At 36.7% G+C, this 21471-nt stretch overlaps 1 protein-coding gene across 4 annotated transcripts in view; it reads left to right on the top strand.

The window, feature by feature from the left end:
* Window positions 1-21471, top strand: part of ZFPM2 (zinc finger protein, FOG family member 2) — a 307827-nt gene that overhangs the window by 124714 nt on the left and 161642 nt on the right. Inside the window, exons 1-2 of one of the 4 annotated variants that reach the window (XM_032698285.1) lie at window positions 6459-6487; window positions 6600-6653. The exons of the other annotated variants lie outside the window; for them this stretch is intronic. The gene's annotated coding sequence lies outside the window, so the exon portion shown is untranslated. Of the gene's footprint in view, window positions 1-6458; window positions 6488-6599; window positions 6654-21471 lie in introns of those variants that run through there. 4 annotated transcript variants of the gene reach the window in all.

Here is a 21471-nt window from a genome sequence, read left to right as displayed (position 1 = left end):
TCATGTACATTTAATTCTACTTAAAGAGACGTTTTGTTCTACTAAGAAGACATTGGTTATACTAATTGGCACCAGGCTTTGACTACAAATATTTTCCCTCTTTTTCAACATAAAATAAAAGGATACATTTTTTATTTTCTATTTAGATAGTGGATTTGATATATTGGAAGGGTTGTGGAATTTTGTCTATGTCTATAAATAGTACTTGAAGTTTCCTCTACTGAATTCTCTCTAGTACACCGCTCTGGTGCTCGTACACAATTGGATGCTTGAGCATAGGTTTGCACAGTAAATCAACTGAGCTGTTGTGTTGGAGGTTAATATTTAAAAACAAACAAGCAAAAAAAAAACCCAAAACAAAATAAACAAAAAACCCAACTGAAAGCAAACCAAAACCAGGGAGGAAAATACATGGACAAGAGTACTAAACGTCAGGAGGGAGTCAGTGGCACTTCGCAGCTAGTAAGACAGAAATATTTTAGCAGTTCTGTACTACCATGCTAACCTTTAGTTTCCGAGTATATTAGGTAAGAAAAAGCCTTGAGGAGACTGTAGTGCCTTTCTTCCAAAGTGCAGGATTTTCTCTCCACATCAGTTTTAGATGGTATCTGTGATCAAAGGGACACACACTGTTCATATGCTTCCTCTGTACTTCAGAATGAGGGGTGACCTGGAGGGTGTATAAGTGCCCTTGTGTGGTTGCCTGGAAACTTTGGCCCACACAAGTGTCAACTTTCTTTCATGGTTATAAAGGAAGACTGAGCCTCACAGAGAGCTTTAGTCTTAGAGAAAAAAGGTCCTTGTGTGTTTTAAAACAAGTGTCTCACCAGGAGATAATGGTAGAGCGGTGGGTTATAAATGATGTATTTTGTTCGCTTCGCCTTGATAATGGCACAAGGGAAAAAAAGTTCATCGCTCTCTTATCAAAATACTGTGACATTTCTCCTTCAACTCTAAAATTTCCTATCACATTCCTCTGCTGCAACAGCAACTAAATTTACTCGATTTTGGAGACGACATAACCTCTCATCTAAAGGTGTCTTTTATTTCTTCTTTTCTCCCTGCTTATACTTAAGGAGAAGCACCAAGGTTGCTCAAAGCACTGTTTTTACAATGAAGTAAATTTACTTTTAAGGAGTTTATACATTAGCTAGTGGCTACTGTACAATACCGTGCAGGCTTTTTTTCTATCTCGTCCAAAGGTAGCACGACATTTTCTATTGTCATGTCTTTTTACACTGATCACATTTGTTCTTGATGATGTGTTTTTAATGGAACAAAACACAAATTAAGGTAAGTAATAGCTGGAGATCAAAATTACTGAAAAGCAGTTGCACTTTTCTTGAATGATAGCTTATTTCCAGTTAATACAGATTACTGTTTGAGACAAGAGATGGCATTTTTTGTTGCTGCAAACAAGTATCTTTCTGTAGCATTTTCAGTTTACAAAAATGGAGGTCTGTGTGTTCTTCTCAGGGAAACATGTCCATTTATGTTTCGGTTTGCCATGTGCCCACAGTATGGCTCTCAAACTCAACATCTGTGCTCTTTGTAAGGGTGTTGTTTCATTCCCTCTGATGGGAATATCTGCACAAATGCAGCTGTGCTGTTCTGGGGGTGTCTCGTAAATGCCTGTTCAAAGCCAGCTGAACTAAATGGAAAGTGACACCAGTGGGTTTTGGATAAGTTATGCCTTGGTCCAATACAGAGAAGCAGTATGGTACTACATGTAGTAGACTGTGTTTTGTCTGCAGAAGTTGCTGTACAATCACTTATAAAATTACGGAAAACTATTATCCCCAGGGACTGTTCTGTTTCCATGGCAAACATCGTAAAATAAAGTGTGTAGATCCAAAGTGTATGTCTATTTACATTTTAATAGTTGTTAGTATAACGATACTAAAAATCAGTAGTGTAATGTGCAGCTTTGTGAAGCAGATTCCCGTAGTGGAAATTCAACCATGCATCTTTCACCCAATATTTTGCCTGCATAATTTCTAATATGGATATATCAAAGAATATTATAGAACTATGGTATATTACTGTAAGTAACTGAGATGTTAACAAAAGTAAATACTATTGCTAAAATGAAGAGGTAAATCTCAAGATAGAAACATATCTGAAAGAAAATAACAGCTTAGTGTGCATGTGGAGGGTAGCCTCGAGTCAAGACTGCAGGCACAAAGATATTCTGTTTCTTCCAACAGAGCAAATATTGAAGAACAGCTATAATGCTAATATAACGATTGACTCCTTACAATGGACCCTGCTCAGAGTTATAATGTTCTCAGAATTAATCTCCAGAGACATCTAGAGGATATGTGACATTCCCTGCAGGACTTGGGGCTACCTACTTCAGTAACAGACTTCTGATAATAAGTAAAAACCCCATGCATTAATTATGTGCAACTGCCCCAGTACCACATGCAAATGTGGATAAAAACCCTATAAATGTGTAACTCTGTTCTGTGCCTGGTGTGCAAATGTTCGGTTTCAACCAATTGTGACTTTTAATTCAGAGAAGAGTTTACTACTGACTGGATCATCCTTTGGGAGAAATTAAAAGTGGAGTAATACCGGGATACCAATATTTTATGATATATATGATGACTGGGTGTGAAATTGGGGATAAGTGAAAGCTCATTTGATGTTACATACTTCTCTTTCATAGTCAGGCGGTAATCTGTCAGAAGATACATTATCTTTAATCATAGTCTTTTGAAACACGAGCTTATGGATGGACTACTTCTGAGATGCATGACACTATTTCCATATTTTTCAAGAGAAGACGCAACCATCTGTTGCATTTGAGAAACTGCAAAGGATATTTTTATAAAAACTGCGCTTTTATTAGCAGTAGAATTCAAGAAAAGCTCTTGGATCAAAATGCTATGTTTTTATTAGCTGAAACTGTGAGATTATGTAGTAATTAAATTTTTATTTGCATTGGAACCATCAGTGAAAACATTCAGAGATATCCCCCTTCCCTTTGCTCAAACAAAGTCTTTATTTCACAGTTCTAGGGTCAGTGGTGCAGTGCATTCACATATTAATCAATATCTATATGGTTTAAATATTAACCTATAAATGTATGCTGAGATCAGCTGGGAATTTTGGACACATACTAAGTTAAAGAATAATTACGAATGAAAGACAAGAGGCCGACCCTAACCATACTGGTTTACCTACAATGGTAAGATATGACACAAAAATCAGCAAGTCCTTTTGGACTTGAAAATTGTCACCAAAAAAAAAGTGTTGAAATTCATTTAGACTTACTTCAAATGGGGTAAACTAACTTAAACACTACAGTTTCAAAATTTGATTGCCACCTTCAGGCTAGGTAGTATGAAGTGATGGGGGATGAGACGTGAATCCAAAATAATCACATTCTGTAATAGTAAAAATGTGAATCTGAAATGCAAAAGCATTCCTTGTGCTTTCTGAAGGCATGTTGTAAGCATGGGAAAACCTTAGCACCAAAATTAAGAGACTGAAGTAGATGTAGCAGCCCCGTGTTCTTACCATGGTACGTTTCCTGATTACACAGCAGTTTCTTGGGGATCTTTGATTACAGTTACCAGAATTGAAACACAAGCTAAATCTAAGTGTCTGTCACACTTGTGACAATTCAGTGGCCTTAAACATAGTTTGAGGCTTTGGCAGACAACCCAAAATTTGTAGTACAATAGACAGGATATTGGGATAATTTTGGCTTAGCATTCCAGGGGCATAGGTGAATGGGAAGAAAAAAGCAGATGTCACCAAGAGGTGAGAGGTACTTTTGCACCTTTGCATGAACAGGTAGACCTACACACAGTAGGTGTAGATTGAGCAGCATGTAGCTTGATTGCATTTGGTGATGTTATTTGTTTCATGTGGTTGAGACTTCCCACAAAATAATCTGTGTGTCAGTATGACCTGGATCTGGTCAGTCTAGCACATATTCATACCAGGATAGTTGGGAACAATATCCATTTGGCCATGTGAGCTGTAGGAAACACTGTGCAAATCTTTTGAAGACTATGGAGCCTTCTCATTTGTTTGGGGGTTCAACGCAAAATGGCAACTTCAAAGTAGAATTTGCTTTACTATTTGTTCCAAGATTGTGAAAAACATGAGCTCTTTATAAAAAATATTTCTTGCTTTTCGTAACAAGGATTTCAATAGCTTCTTTGGTGTGCTTTACAAAAAATATTTGGTTTAGGACTTAAATTTTGATTTTTTTTTTCAGTCTATAAAAACTTTACAATGGCTACAAACTATAAGAAGGACACTTTTATGGTGAAGAGATGAAAGGAAGGAAGATGACGAATCTTACCAGGAAAGAATAATTTTTTTTTTTCTGAGAGCATTATAAAATTCATGAGTGAATATTAACAAATACAGATAATTAAGAAATATAGATTATTTAGATGTAGATGTAGAATCTGTAGATTTTAGTCAAATATCAATAAACTGGTACACAAAATTTTATTCTCCACATGCATCCAGTTTAAATGCTTGAACATAAATGGTGCTAGACAGTCAAAATATGGTCTGGTGCTGTATATATATGGCAGTCTCTAAACTACAGTTTATTAAAAGTGTTACTAACAAGCAGTTTGGGTGTTGCCAGAATTGAATGACATCTGGAAGAGCGTAATGAAGTACATATGAATGAAAAAGCTGGAAGTAATTGCAAACATCATTGCAATGATGCAAAGATGCATAGAAAAGCCAAGTGTAAAAGGGAAAATGAACTAGGGAAAAACATAAAATAATCAACTTTGAAAGCATATATTGAGAAGAAGAAATTAAAAATGTTTTTGTTATTGATTTTGAGATGAACAAGTTAAGATGTTTGTTGCTACTTGAGCTGGATACAGTTTTATTAGAATTTTTTGATCTATTTGCTTTCAGGTGGCCAAGATTGCTGAACTCCATTCTATCTAGATATTTCAATGTGAAATTATAATACATTGGATAAAAGTAACAAAAATAAGATCAGAAAAAGAATTCCTAATAGATTTCCTTGCAGTACACAGTATGTTGATGTACTGCATGGGTAATTACAGTAACTCTTAATTTTAAGGTTCTCTGACTGTTTTCGTGGAAACCAAGAGACAGGTCTGAGGAGATGAGACTAAAGATGAATAAGAAGAAAGAAGAAAACTGAAAGACCCTTGTAAAAAAGGAGCGATGCTCTGTGTAGTGGGAATGAACTTTTTGGTTTATTGTGTAAAGAAAAGTTTTATCCTTGTAACAATAAGGAGGTTTGATAACAAGAGGTACATTAGGTTGGTAGAACACATAACATCAGACAAGGTAAAAAGATAAGGGACCACTGAAGAAAATGGAGACACTCCTGCATTGTCTGTATGCACACACTCTTGTCCACCCACATGCTCCCAGGAAAGAGGAAGGAGAAAGTTACTGGGACATCCAGTAATTTGTTAGTTTTGGTTTGTTTTTGGTTTTGTTTTGTTTTTTTCTCCTATGCTTTTCTTTGTATTTAATATGAAATACAAAGCTGGGGCAGGGGTAAATAGCCCATATAACCCTTTTCCTCTCTCCAGTTCTGGCCCATCTTCTCCCAATTGTTTTTCAAGTAGATAAGATAATTTACAGCATAATTATTTTCTCTAACTAATATGTAAAGCACAGGAGAACAAAAATCATTTAGTATAGAAAAAGTATGGTTTAGGGTTCAGATATGTGAACATGCTGTTGTGGGTTAGCAAGTTTCATACATTTAACTTCTGGTAACTGTCCATTAGTGTGCTTTAGATTGTGAATTCAGAGCGATTTGACTCAGTCCTTTGACCAGCGTTCATTTAGCCAGCCTCTGTATTCCCTTCTACAATTTACAAGCCTCAAGCCCAGCACACATCTGCATTTAGTGCCTTTAGCAAAGAGATTTAAAGCCTCAAAAATGTCATTATGTACAAGAGGCATGCAGGGTGGGCGAGATAAAATAATTGGTATCAACATTTCTCCATTGGTAAGCAAAGGCCAACACAGCAGTTTAAACCCCAGAGCCCTCGGGCAGAACCCTAGAAAATGTTCTGTTATTAGCAATGCCTTTTGGTAGGTGAATAAAGGAACTCCTGAATGGTCTTTTCTTGGTGTAACTGCTCTGAGTGTAAACATATGTTTACAAGGAGAGAAAGCAATAATATAAAAGCCATAAGGATTGGAATTTGTTGTAAATATTTCCACACATTGAATGCTACTTTCTTGCATGGTAAAGTGGATCACAGGAAATACATTGATTACCTTATTGTAAATCGTTTGCAGGTGAGAGATATTTTATATTATTACTTGTGCAGAGTCCCACAGTCATGAGATAAAAAGGCCAAATGGAAATTTTACTTGATGGAGCACATAAGATAGTTCCTGTTGGGTGCTGCCAGTAGTGTAACAGAAATGCCAAAAGGAGAGGTATAAGGTATAAAAACCACAGCAACTGCAGCCTACATTTCTGGAACTGGACAACATGTATCAGGTAATCATTTGTCCATATGTTCCTTGTACAGTGTCAGCATTGTGGTGTTGAATGCAGAGGATGTGGCCTTTTTATGGAGAGGCATTCATTTTTTTCCCTTCTTGTTTCACAGACCTAGTGCAAGAGAAGGGCCAAGACTGCAAAAGCAGGCACTGGGGGCTTTCAGGTATGTGATATCAAACGCCTGAATCACAAGACAGTCACTGTGACAGGGGCACTTAAAATGTTTGGGCTGTCTCTAGAATTCCCATCGCCTTTAACATTGCACTCCATTATAAATAAAGACTTTTTAATTATCTCTTCAACTTCTGCAAACATTTTACAATTCTCTCCTGTAAAAACAAAAAGAACAAAAGTGGAACAAGGGGACAAGGACAACTATGAGGTGTTATCCTCAACTAATTCATTGTACACACTTTTGTACCATTAAAAGGACTATGATACAGCAACTGACAAATTATGACTTCTCTTAGCTTCAAGCAGATAATACCAGGAAAGTGAACAGAGACATAGTGAGTCTAATTTATCATACTGTTTTTCTGCCTATGAAACCTTAAATGGTGAAGTGTTTAGGTTGAAATACTGATCAAATTCACAGTTTCTAGAGGGTGGCTTTCAGATTTTGTGGAGTGGAGTAAGGGTGAAAGAGCTGTTAAGCTGTCACTAGTTCTTAAACTGTTGGAATCCTGAACTCATGGAGAAAAAAACTGAAAACAAACCAACAACTTTTTCTGCACAAAAAATGCAAGCACTTTCCTCCAGAAAATGTTGTTTAAAAAGCTACAATAGAATCTTAATTTGGATGAACGTTTTGTAGTTAAGAAGTCACTCGAGTGATCTGAAAAGCAAAATGTAGTTTTGAAAATTTTATTTTTTGTAAGGTTGAAATGGTCTAGTGTAGTGAATTTTAGATGTGTTTTAAATTGCCATTCATTTCCTCTATGTATTTTTTTCCCCAGAGTCCACAATTTATGACCCTAACATATTCCAGAGAAAATCACTACAGAGTTGCACATTTTTCATTACTTTCTCTTTTTAAAAGAAGAACAGTAACTGTAAAAATTTGCTTTTGCATAGTCAGAAATGCCTTTGAAAACATATCTGTGCCAAGAAGGAAGTAACTTCAGAGAGTCATTTCAGACACTTCAGTTTTCTGTGGAAATCCATAAACCGCTGAGAGGGGGTGAACTGGTGATGGAGTGTAGAAACACTACAAAATTACACTGAACCATCATGTTGAACATGCAAGGCCTATCTGAAACCTGCTGAGGTCAATTAAAATCTTGATATTAATTTTCATAGGTTTCACATTAACCTCATTTTTATTTTTTGGAATTACATTATGATAGATTTATTTTATCCTCAGGCTTATGTGCTTCTGTCTTTGCAGTTATTGTTAAGTCTTCTAATAATGCTTATTTTAGTTTGGTGTTCAAGTTCTGTTCCTCCCTGTGAGAAATAAATGTATAATAAAAAGAGAAACCAGGACGTGATTTCGTAAAGATGGTGTTTTCATATGCCAAATGTTCTAAAATGCCAGATTTTGTCTGATGGAAATATTTAATAGCTTGACTCTAAATTATGTAAATAAACATCCTTTATTAAACAAAAAGTGGTTGGTGTGATAGTCTGTAATCATCTACTTGAATTACCCATCCTTGTAGATCTTTTTTCTGTTGTTCTGTCCACTATTGCTGATAATCTTGAAAAACTCTGGGTCTGTGCTTCTGGATGCCATACTGTTTTAGGCTCTGCGTCTAAGAAAACACTAACTAGTCTTACTGTGGCACATCATTAGAATGCGTTAGTTTATTTTTGCTATGCATAGGTACAGTTTTAATATTACATAAAATCTGACTAGATTTCAATAGTGGTGCAGCTGTGTCTGTACAGTTACATGGTCCAAAAAACTTGTGAAAATAATTTTCTATGTTTCCCCACCAATCCACAGTGTAATAAAATGTATCAGTCTGAGGATAAATTACAGGTATGAATTTTTTCATACTATATCTGGCAAGATATCTCTGAGTCAAATAAATAAATCAAGACTATTTTTAGCCCACCAGTTCCATGTGCTTCAATGTCTGTGTCTCTATGTCTGATGAAAAACAGTGTGCCAAGAAGCAGAATTCTCACTGTGCCATCTCCCCATCAATGCAGTCTGTATCCTTTGAACACTAAAAGGAAAATTACAATGAACTGATCACTCTCTTTCAAGCTCTATCTATACAGGTTGGTATTAACGTGGCAGGAAAATGTGTGCAAAAGCACACTGTGGTACAGCACTGTAAAACTTGAAGTGAAGGAAGGTATGTGAATGAAGCCCTAAGCAGGAGGGGAACTTTTATATTAGCCTCTCCAGTTAGAGTTCTTCCCATAAAAGTCAGGAATGTGGAGTGGTCAACTGCCCTGGGGGCTAATTTAGATGAATTGGAATAGCTAATTCAAAATGTTTGAAGTAATGTCACTGAGAATTGTCTGCTACTAGCATGCAATATTGTTCTATACAATAATCATCTCTTTAATCAGATTACAAATGAAAACACTGACTCCCTGTGTACCTGTGTCCAGAGAAGTTTTTGTAACCCATTCTTATGTGCATCTTTTTCATCATTCAGATTGTCATGTTATTTTGTAACCATGGAGAAGCAGCGAGGGATGCCTCTTGGTCGAATTTAGATTTCTCCGGCTGAGTGCAAACCAATTTTTGAGAAAAATGAGAAAACATTTCTTAATGTAAATTGTACTGTCACTCCCTTATATCATCAGTGCAAAATGGATTTCTTTCCAGATCATCTGAACTGTATAATTAGCATATTGTTAAAGCATAGGTTTGGATGTGCAATATTGTATACATTTTTAGTGGCTAAAGATAAATGCAGTTACACCAAAGGAACTAATAATTGGCCAAATAATAAAAGTTAAAATTTTCAAATAAAACTGGGTTGTCTTCTAACAACTTTACTACCATTTTCTCTCAAAATTAGTCTTTGTAGATTTTTTTTTTAATCTACTTCTTGATAGGAATGACTGAAGGGAAATGTGAATAAACATTGCTCCTAAAATGTCATAACCCTTCTGAGTGGGATTAGGTGTTTCTGAAAGAGGATAGGATTTCAAATCAATCATCAGTTCCAGAAATATTATATGTGATTTTGGTGCTTAATGAAGAATCTCTAGCATTGTTTTCTTAATCATATTATCCTACTGTTTTGGTTTACAAGGCAAGGGTAGGGGCTAATTGAACATAAATCATCTGACAATCACAGTTTGCTTTACATTACTATTTTATGATGGTTTGTATGCTTTAAATTTCAGAATTATCCATATGCTACACTGCTCAATAACATTTTAAAAATACAATATGGTTGCTGAGTTTATTTCATTTATCTTGCCTGTGTATTTGGAGCATGTATAAAATGTAACTTCTCCATCATGTCATAAAAAGTTATTGCACTCTTAGGATCATGAATTCAAGAAACATGACATAATAGACTGGCAAATATGGCCTTGTGTCTTCTGATGATGATCCAAATCCACCCACTTATCTTGATCTGCCTATATTGTTAACAACATGGGATGTCACATAACAAATTTTTCATTTTAACTGTTCTTTATGTACAGTGCAGTGTGGAATTTACTTTTTATTGCCTTTCGGAGGGAAGTATCATACCTCTCGGTGAAATAATGGTTTTGTCAGACACTGGTATCTTTATTGTGTAGTGCTTTTAAATTCTACACTATTTATACCAAGCTTTCATGGTGTAGGACAGGTGAGATGTGATGCCTCTCTTTCTCCATGAGAATACTTAGAGCTTTTTGGATACAGAAGTGTACTGTTGGTATGATAATTGTGAGGTCTGTGTTGTAGCTTTCAAACAGAATTATTTTGTTCTTCCGAGTACTCTATGAACATGCAAAATGTAAACAGCTACTGGAAACAACTGACAAAACTAAACCTTCTACTCGCAGTCTTCATAGTGATTTGCCTGCTTCTTCCTACTATTATTATGGTCATTAAAAAGAGTGGACATTGATTTGCTCTTACAGGTTTTATTTCATTTGTTCATGACAAGGAGGAACAGCAGTAATTTTATTGCATGCACTGCCAGTGTATAGTTGTCAGGAGTTGTCTAAATGGGTGATTGCAAAATAAAGTCAAAGAACAATGCATGACTCTTGGGATCCAAGGATGTAAAAATAGTTGACATGTTTGTCCTGGAATGGCACTGAAGAGTGGGCTACCACTCAAATTGAAATAATTGTAATTGATCTAAATATTTCTGTCAAGATGACAATCAATTAAAAAAGGTGTTCTGTTGGTGCTTAGGTGGCAGGTAAGACGAGAGTGAATGGTTTGCTTTCTTCTACCTGTAATATTTTGGAACAACTGAACTCAGCATTTCAGAGGGTATCATTTGCTATTTTTTGCGTGTATCTAAGAGATAAAAAGCAACATATAAACAAATATTTTCCCACCTACCTTAATTTGTTGATCATAACAATTTTAAGAGTAAAAATATGCAATGGTTGAATTTAGATAAATTCTAAAATCAAATGAAAGCAAAGGCCTCAAACATCAAGCACTGTATTTGAAAGCAGTCCTCTGTGTCTTTCTCTCTGGCTGTCTTTTAATATTATTCAGAGGGTACAGGGTCTGTGCTTTGTTTAACTATTCCAAAAAGGTGATATGGAGTACATATCAGCAACATAATCAAAACCCCCTTGCAAGCCTACTTGCCAGAGACAAAAAAGATGCAGAATACTTGAAAAGGGCATTCCTTTCAGAATGCCAAGATGTGTTATTTTTTTGCTACGTATATTACAGTATAACCTAGAAGCTGTTGGTTTCTATTGACACAGATCCTTTTGTCCTAGATACTATACTTCGTAGATAAATAAAAATCTGTGTATATACATGCATCTCTCTCTGTATCTATCTATCCATTCATCTATCTATCCATCTATCTATAATGTATATCTGAGTATCTGGTTTATATTTTCTATATATATGTCTATACATGCAAACACAGTTGCAGTCCCCTCTCTGGATTGCTTACTATCTAAAAAGATGGGTCAATAAAAGGTGAGAGAAAGGAAGTAGTGTTACTTCCAGAGTTACAGAGAGATTATACATGATATTGAAGGTCCCTTAGGAGGTAGGCTTAGATCTAATTTACTAATCCCAGGACTTTCAAAGATTATAACTAAAACGTTTGCTGCAAGACTGGCCTTCTCTAAGTACCTATGCATCTTTATTTGAGAGTTTCTTGGAACTGTTATTGTGATATGCATGAGAAACAACTACATGGGAGTTTGCAAAGGTTGGAACTACTTGTTTATAGGAGTTTCTTTGGTACTAACTTTTGAATATGTCTCTCATTTAAGAAAGTAATTTCCAGTATTTTTTATTGGGTGTCAAAAGGAGAAGACAGCATAAGCATATAGAAAGTACCTAAACATATTATGACCATGTTTGGCACAGTGGAAGACTTTGTAAGCTGTGTGTGCTTATTTATAAATGTATTCTCAGATATGTGTAAGATGCTAATGTTACAACCCAGACATAGGTGAATCTTCTTTTTTGGATGAAATTATCTTACTGATTTAAAGTTCTAACATATTTGTAACTACTTACAAAACGTGAAAAAACGTAAAACATGTATGGAGTATAATATGACATTCTTCTCCAAGTATTATTAATACTTTCACATTTATTCACTTTAAGTCAGTATGAAGTTAATAAACACGGAGTTTCCTTTTATTTCATTATGACCTTAGTACTTCTACTGTAACTTGAAATTTTCGAGCTTCAGCTTAGGCTTTACTGGCAGATAATGTGTGATCAGTAGGGGGAAGACAGAAAGCTAGAAACCAGATGTGTGTAGGAAAGTGTATGTACCTTTCTGCTCATATTTTTCTGACATTTGCTTCTGGGCATTGTTGAAGGCAGTCACTGGGAGCTTGGATATGGCACAATACTTGCCACTGAGGGGGAATACTGAGGCCATAGAAGGCAATAGGGGGAGGGCACGTGGCAGATGAGCTGCACAAGGAAACAGTGTCCAGGGGACAGGAGACAGGGTAGAAAACTGGCTTTTATGCAGAAGGACTCGAATCTGCAAAGGAGTGGTCTCAGGCTTGAGGGTGCTGCATGAAAGTTCAAGCTTTTTCTTATGTTGGAAGGCTTGATTTTTGAAACCACTAACTGGAACATTCATTATGTAAAAGTAGGATTTGTTTGTCTAAATATTCCATTCCTTTTAAGCTAATGCATTATGTATCTTGTTAATATACTTTGTCAACTCAGATGAAAACATATGGGGAATAAAACTGGTAGAATCAAACTGTCCTTCTCCAAGACTCCTTGTACAGCAAATTGTGTGTGCCTCTCAGAGAGGAATTGACAAGTTGAAAAGTATCTATGTACTTGAAAAGAATAGTCATGGCTAAAATAGAAATTTTCTCTTTGCATTGATGCATGTGATTTTTTTTAATTGGGAAGAAGAGAGAAACAGACATTTTTAGGGGAGTTTTTATGTTATTATATTTAATTTTGTTAACTGCTGATTTTATTAGCAGGGGAGTAAAGATTTCAACCTGCATCTTTTTCGATATGATCATTTCCTATGTACTTAACCATTTTAATTCTAGATACTTAATAGTAGGCTATGCTACTTATATTCTTATAGTAAGTCACCATTGCAGGATAAGGGATAATAAGAAGCTGTTCTAAAATGGCGTTAGTATTTTTAAACCGTCATAGTATAGGGGCAGTTTTAATATTTCAAAGAGAAAATAATTCTGTAGCCCAGATATATTTTAAATTAAAATTATTTTGATCACTGTTGACACTACCTGTTTAATGACTCTGCTTTGCCAGAAATACTTTCCTACTTCTGCTTCTTTCAGAAGCAGTGATTGCAATTGTCAGGGAAAGTTAGGGCTTCTGGTACTAGCACCAACCTACTCCAAGGCCCTGAGTTTTTTATTTAGGCTGAAATTTCCAGTAAGGCCATAGAGTGTGTGGACTTGTTCTCAGTCATTGTCTACAGGACTAAGGTCTAAGCAGTGAAGAGTCGGTCTCAGGAGGTCATTCTACAGGAGAAAGACAGTCTAGATGCTACTGCTACAGAAAGTGTGCCAGTCGTGGCTCTCAGGCTCCCCAGTCACTGCATCTGTCCAAGCAACCGTGGCATATTCAAAACATGTGCTTGTAAAAGGGAAAGTGGTAAGGCAAAACAATTTGGGATATGCTTTACATACATGATGTCCCTGTGATTTACTCATGAGAAGGTCATGATAATTCCTGTACAGAAGGCTGCCACGAGGCCAGTATTCTACTTAAGTCTTATGTAAGCCTCAGAGTAGGATTTAAGGTAGTGCACAGGACTTGTGCTCAATCTCTGTTCAAGGGTTATTTCACTCAAAGTTACAAGTCTGCTGTATAAGTGGCCATCACTCTTTATATTGGCTTCAAAGTCTTGGCTATGCTAAGATGTAGCTGCTAGTGAAAGCAGTGTGATAGTCCAGCCTGAGGTACTGAAGGGGTGAGTGAGGGTACTGTGGTCCGTGTCCAAAACCAGCAGTCAGTTCCTGTCTGGTCCAGTGTTAAAAAGCTGTGTTGATCACTGCTGGTACTTGATCATAGAAGATGTAGATAAGCACATAACTCACAAGTGCCAAAGCAGTGCAGAGCCATGTGTCTGTTATGCATGGCCATCCCCAGCAAATCTATAGAAATTATTAATTTGAATCTTGATATTGTACATTATAGTTATACTACATTTGTCTCTATTTATAATAATGTTACTTTTCATATAAATTGTATTTATAATGGATGTGACTATATATTGCATGCATGCAGTGGAGCATGGCATTCAATCTCCCTTTGTCTCAGTCTCTTTCTCACCTACCTAATTTCAGCAGTAACTAGGTCTTTTGGATTGTCACACTAAATACTGATAAATTTTAATCTTTATTGAGATTTTTTTTCTTTTTCTTGGTAGTCTTGTTCTTTCAGAATTTTGTTGCAAACATTGAAAGGAAATAGGAAAATCATGTTAAAATATCTGCTTCTTTTGCAAGACATTTGGACAGTTTGGCTCACATACTCTTAGCTAGAAATCAACAGCTAAGCAGTGGTTTCATAGCTCTGAGCATGCATATCTAATAGAAAGCAAATAACTTATCTGCTGTTACACAAATGAGAGATGAAAATAGATCCTTCTATCTCTAAGCATAAGTACTGTAAACTGAGAAGACACCACAGATACAGCCACAGATGATCTCACTGCTCTTGCTTTTAGAGTTAAAAAGAATAATTTTCAAAACTTTTTTTCATGTAATGTATTTCATTACATCAATATTAATACAGCAGTCCTCATATTAAGTTAACTTTAGGATCTTTTTGCATTCACTAACATCACAGGCTGCATTGATGTTTTTCACTTTTTCCAAGTAAAAAAGAAATCCTACAATATTGGGTAAACGTACAAATGTCTATTAAATATTTTCTTTAAATATCACAGTTATGCAAACAATATTGTAAAAAATAAAATGTTAGCATAACATCTTTCAGGATTCCAAAAAGTCTTAGGGAAAGATTGGTGTAGGTGATAGTGAAATGTTTCTTTTTCTACCCTATGGAATAGCGTCTCTCTCAGAAATCTGAGTTGCATAAGCTGTATTTTCAATTGTACCACTTTCTATTGCATTATATACAATGATCCATATACCTCTAACTGTATAGGAGCTATAAGAAGCAACAAAAAACCAGACAGACTCAGGACTGAAATGTCTTTGCATATATAGAGGGGAGAATCTGCACACAAAGGGACATTTATCAGGGGCTACTGTTCCTCTGCTGAGGAAGGGAGCATACCCAAGAGTCCAAAACCAGATGATGATCTTATCAAGTAAACCCTCTTCAGTAATATCATCAGCCTGCTCTTGCCAAGTCTGGCATTTCTGTATCCTGTGTATTTGCGATGGAGAGAGAGGGAGCAAAGCCGTGCAAGCTACATGTAGCTGGGATAAAGAACCTGCTCAACCCACTGGATCTGTGCAATGTTATAATATAATTGGGAATCATTTTTGCCAGTATGGAGTGTCCATGTGAGTTTAAATGGAGTTTACTATATTTTTCTCACTGTGAGCTGCGGGGAGGCCTTTTCAGCTACACTGGCTACCTTTGGGGATTTTTTTTTCTGTATTTTTGCAAATACTTCCACTCCAGGTTTATCTCAACACATACAGGGAGTAAAATAACCTCTTGAACTGTGTGTCCCAATGTGGAGATGGAAAATTATTGAGGAAAAAGAAGAATTTTTTTTATCTTCTTGTATGAGAATAAGACTTTGAAAACAGAGGTGTAAGTTGTTCTTGTGGTGAGTAGACCTGAAAATATTTCCTCTAATTTCATTGCAGGATCAGGATTTTGCCATGATGACTGGGTTTATTTTGCCTCTGTCTGCAGACTAGATGCTGGTATAAATACAGTATTTTTCATATTATATGGAACTTGACTCTGAAGCAAGTGAACAAACCTTCCGCATTGCTTAACAGATCTTGAGTAAATATCTTTGTCCTTCTACTCTGTCTCTTTAGGTTTTTTTCTTTGAGTTTCTGTAAGTTCCACGAAGCAGTCCAAATAATGGAGACTCTATAGAGTTGTGTAAGAATCTGTACTATTAAAAGCTAATCAAATGCTAGCAGCAGTGTTCATTAGGTACTCCTTCCTTTCTGACTTTCAAGAAAAAACAGTACTTTTTGTAACAGTTCAGCCTAAGCCTTAAAAATTATTTTGATGGCATACTTAATGAAAAATTATTATTTAATTTGCCATTTCCATTTCTTTAGTAGCTACTCAATTTATGTGCTCTTAACATTTTTTCAGTTAATTGCCCTCCATCCCAGCTCTTCCTAGATGTAGAATTTGCATTGTCACTTCAAATTGATGCAGATTGTTTTCATCACCATAGGTCTATGGTTTTCTAGTCCGGGATGTGATCCTGTGTTCCTGCTAAATTCTGCAGATTACAGGAGTGTGAGGTACTATAGGAATGTAATGTTTTTTTCCTTCGTATTCATTTTATATAAGCAACTTAATACACATAGAGAACATATTTGAATTTTTGAATTTGAAGTGTCAGTGCATACATTTCTTTTTAAACTATGATCTTTTGAAAACCATGCTTGTGTTGCAAGACACAGTGCACCTTCACATCACTAAAGTTAGCTCTACAGTTCGGTTGGAAATCTGGAGCTGCTTAAGTACCTACACCCTAGGTCACATCAACCAGGCTGGAGTACCATGTCAGTGTGATGGTCATGGCTGGAGCCTGGTGTAAACTGAATAACCAATAATGACACTTTTTCTCAAAAAAGTTTGTGTCATACGCGGTGATCTGGGTATTTACAGAATGGCTTTGACCAAATGTCAGGTGAAATCACATCACTGGGTGCAGTGTAGACTCACTTTAATTGTAGAGTTTAAGCCAGGATGCAGCTGTTAGAATAAGTATGTTTTATTTTAGTAGTTTATCTTATGAATTAAGTACTGTAACAACACAAATGCCTAGGCTAAAAAGGGATAATAGTGTTTGCATTCTGTTTCTAAATGTGAATTCATGCACTTCTCTCACATTTCAGACTTGGAAATGTGTATCGTTTCTCTCATTCTGGCAAGTTTTCTGAATCCCACTTTTTCTTGAATATCTTCTGATCCTATTTTTATGGACTCTGTCTTTGTGCCCTGATCAGACCCAACTTGGGTCTTCAAATGGTTCTTTCCCTAGGCTCCCCCTCTCTTGTCTTGTTTTCTAAATTTATTTCCTCCCCCCTCATATTTTTGTGGTCTTTTTCTCTCTGAAAATCTTTGCCTAGCCTTTCCCTATTCTCACCTTGACAATACTCTTTCTTTCCCTTTATTGCCCGATGTAGGACAGCGCTGTTGCAGATAAGGATAGCGCCTGCACTTTCTGCCATTTGCAGTACTAGCAGCAGGTAGGAGAGATAAAGAAACTCTGCTTCTGACTTTTGCAGCTCTAAAGAAAGGTGGGGAGCAGCAAGATTTTTTGTTATAGGAAACGGAGAAGCCTTTTCATTTGTCATCCTTACCTAGAGCGCATAGCTGCCCTGTGGGAGCGTTGTCAAGATGGGGCAACGTTAGGCAGCTTAGGAATGAATCAGCATGTGGCAGTTTGGCAGCTTCTTCTGCATGGTGTTTGCTATCTAGACCTGCTTCTAAGCTAGGCAAAGGAGAGTGATGGGTTAGAGCCATAAGTACCTGTGGGCTGTCCTCATGGCTAAGAGGTTTGGTTAACCCTACTCCTTAAGTGGGAGGGATACAAGGAGGATCAGGGTTAGGGGAAGGAGTTACTAGTAGATGGCAAAAGCTTCAGAGAAAGAAAAAAAGCTACTCCATTCAGAAGCCCTCCACTACCTCAGTGGCAGCAGACCCTCCCTCCAGGGTGACTTCACTCCAGAGCTGTTTTCTCAGTTTGCCTCTGCTCAGCACAGGGTGGTTGGACCTTTAAAGGTCCCTTCCAACCCAAACTATTCTATGATTCTGTGCATTGTCTGTTACCCAACATTATTCCACAATAGCAGTGGCAAGCATCCAGTCAGTGCTGGAAGAGGATGCAGTGTTCATTCATTCGTTCATCATGAAATGCCGTAGCATAGCATATTTTGGGTTACTGCCTCAGACTCACAGTTACTTGTTTCAGGGTTTTGGGCTTTTGAATGAGTCCTGTGGAAAGGGAATGTTACTGTTTTGCCACTTCCATTATGTTATCTTTTCCAGTGCAATTACCAGCTAATTCAAAGCTCTTTGTGTTAAGCTAATAGCTTCTGATTCACTGCTGTCAGCCACTCCTCTTTGTGCACTTTTCATACTGCTTACCAGTCTCCCAACCACTTACCTATGAAGAACGTTTATTTTTTTTCTGAGTAGAGGCTCATCATAGACAAATCGTTAATGGAACATCAAAAAGATCCCATCTGTTAGAGTTGCATATGGGTAAGATCACAATTATCAAAAGCTTCTTTTTTTCCCGCCATGCTTATCCGTACAATAAATGTAGTTGTCAGCAGGATAAGTTCACACATCGGATAAGGTCACAATTTCATTTAGTGACAACTTCCAACAGCGTGAACTTACAAGGTTCGATTTATTAAAGAGTCAGAAGGGATAAGATCACTGCATGGCCAGCCTGATTTATCAGGGTTTGACTGGAGTACTTGAATAGAGAATGTCGTATTTCAAGTTTATGTTCAAAATTGTAGTTTAGTATGTGTTATGTCTCAGAGACTTGAAAATTGAGGGAGGAGAATTTAGAGGAAGTATCTCAATAATGCAGTTTATGTCTGAAAAGCAAGTGTATGTGCATTGAATATTGGAACTACCTTGTTAAGAATCACAGAAGTGGAAATGGGATAGTTCTCTGCTATCAGTGAACTGCTGTGTGCAAACGTGCACGTATTAGTTTGTTATAATGGAGGCAATCACCAGCCAAATATTAATTGCAGATTCGTCCTGTGCATACAGGATGGCAGGCAGATCTTGGGCTGGACAGTGCTTAAGAACTTCTAAGAGTGTTTTTAACTTGCTCACTCTGGCTTCAGAGTAGTCCTTGTCTGAACCCACAACATACACGATTTCTGTGCTGTGCAAAAATACTCATTAGAGAGCCAGGTGGCTGTGGACTGGAAATATGCAAAGGAGGAGGCATTTGCTAGTGGAAATTGGTAAAGCCCCATGATGTCAAATAACCAGTCTCTAATTATAACAGAGGAAGGGCTTACTCATTGTTTTTAACTGACTGCACTTAGAAAGCTATTCCTGATTTAAAAAAAAAGACAAACGAAAACAACAACAAAAAAACCCCTACTACCAAAGCTATCAGTGACTTGCTTAGAAATGTTAAATGTGTATAAATCTGGATAAAGTTATTTCTGAATGAAGCAGTTCTATTTTTCTCCCACAGAACACTGCTCATCATTCACCTTCAGGATATACACTCCTTTGTTTCTTACTCCAGAATGTGGGTAGATGGACGAAAGCCAGTGTTATTTTGTTCCAGAAATACTATGTATAGTTTAATTCTTCTGGTATTCCAGCTGCTGTCAAATCATGTTAAGGGCCAAAAGCTGTTTTTGGGTTCCTGTATGTACTATATGTTTTGTGGAGAGTTTTTAAAAAATTATCCTGATTATGATGTGAAATAATACAAGGCTAAACTGACCTCTCTACCTTCTGTTTTATATAAGCCCTATGTGGCATCCCTGAAACAATACGTATATGTATGAAAAGAATCGTAAATTGAGTCCTTTCATTGTGGTTTTCTATCCACCAAGGTGGCCTAATATCTTAAAAGCCATGGGATGTTTTGTAGCTGTACTAGTGAGTCATGACTTGAGGCTTCTTTTACAGTGCAGCTATCATAAGTCTTTGAGTAATCACAGACTTTAAAAGTATGCTACATCAACAAGATAAGAGAAACAGCCCACAGCACTAACAGCATTATCTTTTACCAAAATTGATTAGCCCATACTGTGTGTCTCAAATATTTTGTATAAACTTACTCAGCAAGCTGGAAATAAGTGTGTTCCTGAAGAACAAGCTGAAAAAAAAAATACTTTGTCTATAGCCAGGAAAGGGTAAGTAAATATCACTAAATGGAATGTCTTTTAAGTAATTTTTTTACCTAACTTACAAAAACTAAAAGCAGAGCATCACTTCCTCTCTACTTGTATTTCTTAGTGCTGCTTCTGTTATACTTCTGGCTGTCCTTTTCAGTCGAAGAGCTGACAAGTCTAGGATGAAAACAGTAAAATAAAACTACTTCTCTACTTTGCCATGGGAATAATGAGTATATCACATATTTTTTTTTCCAGGGGTGTGAATGAATTCTATTATAATTTGCTGTTACATGAAGGAACATTATGTTCAGTACTGAGGTGGTCTGTTGCAATTGCTGATTATTAGAAACACCTAACAGTGTTTGGCACAGAATTTTCTGCTTCCTTTGGGCTGAATTAAAGGAAACTGCAGCAGTTTTTCATCCTTTCTTTCCTTTTTTCAACCCACAAGTTGGAATCTCCATGGACAAGCATATGTGAAGTCAGTACCAGTTGAGTCTTTACAATTCTTACTGCAAGTGGTGATATAGCAATGAAGTCTCAGATCCTCTTCCTTCTCCTGATGTAATCTGTTAAGATCCTGAGCAGTTGTGCAGGAATGGTAGCTGCAGAGAGCACTTCAGACTTGCATCTGAACTTCTGAGGCTGAAAGGGAAAATCTTGTTTTGTTAATACATTTTTCAAACCTTCGTAATTAACAGTCACAACGTGAGATTCTCTTTTCTTCCGGCAAACACCCTTGAAGAACACACATTGCTTGAGACCACAGGTACGGCTCTTAAACCACTTAACCCTTGTGGGAAGTCAGTGATGAGTAGGAGACAGCCCCAATTACATCAGTGGGAGACTGACCTCCTCTGTGGCACAGTTTTGATACCATTCACCAAGTAAAAAATTTCAGAGGAGCAAAATATTGTAAATGAATGCAGAAATGTTGCAGGCAGTGTTATTTTTTACCTCTAAAGAAAGAAAGATTTTCAGTGGGGAAAAAAAAAAATCTTTGCCAAGGATCAAATGTAATGTGCTGAACCTTGTACAACATAGCCAAATTGTCTGGTTTTACCAAAACATGAGAGCAGATTATTCTTCCCAAGTCTGACATTCATCCATAGCATTAAAATGGCTGCTGGTCATGGTGGCAAGAGAGAAATGGGGAAGTGTGATGAAAGGAAACAGAAAGGTTACAAAGCAAAATATTTTGTTACCCAGTCTGTAATCTGCTACTCTGTCATAGTGTTCTAAGTGGATGGGAAAACACAAGTTTCAGTACAATTCAGTAGTACATTGAAAGTATTCATATATATTGAAATGTATTGCCCAAACTACTGCTTGGAACT

This window comes from Chiroxiphia lanceolata, chromosome 1, assembly GCF_009829145.1.
Source record: "Chiroxiphia lanceolata isolate bChiLan1 chromosome 1, bChiLan1.pri, whole genome shotgun sequence".
NCBI classification, from domain to species: domain Eukaryota; kingdom Metazoa; phylum Chordata; class Aves; order Passeriformes; family Pipridae; genus Chiroxiphia; species Chiroxiphia lanceolata.
The sequence above is the reverse complement of the archived record's forward strand: the minus strand, read 5'-3'. Positions and strand labels throughout refer to the sequence as shown.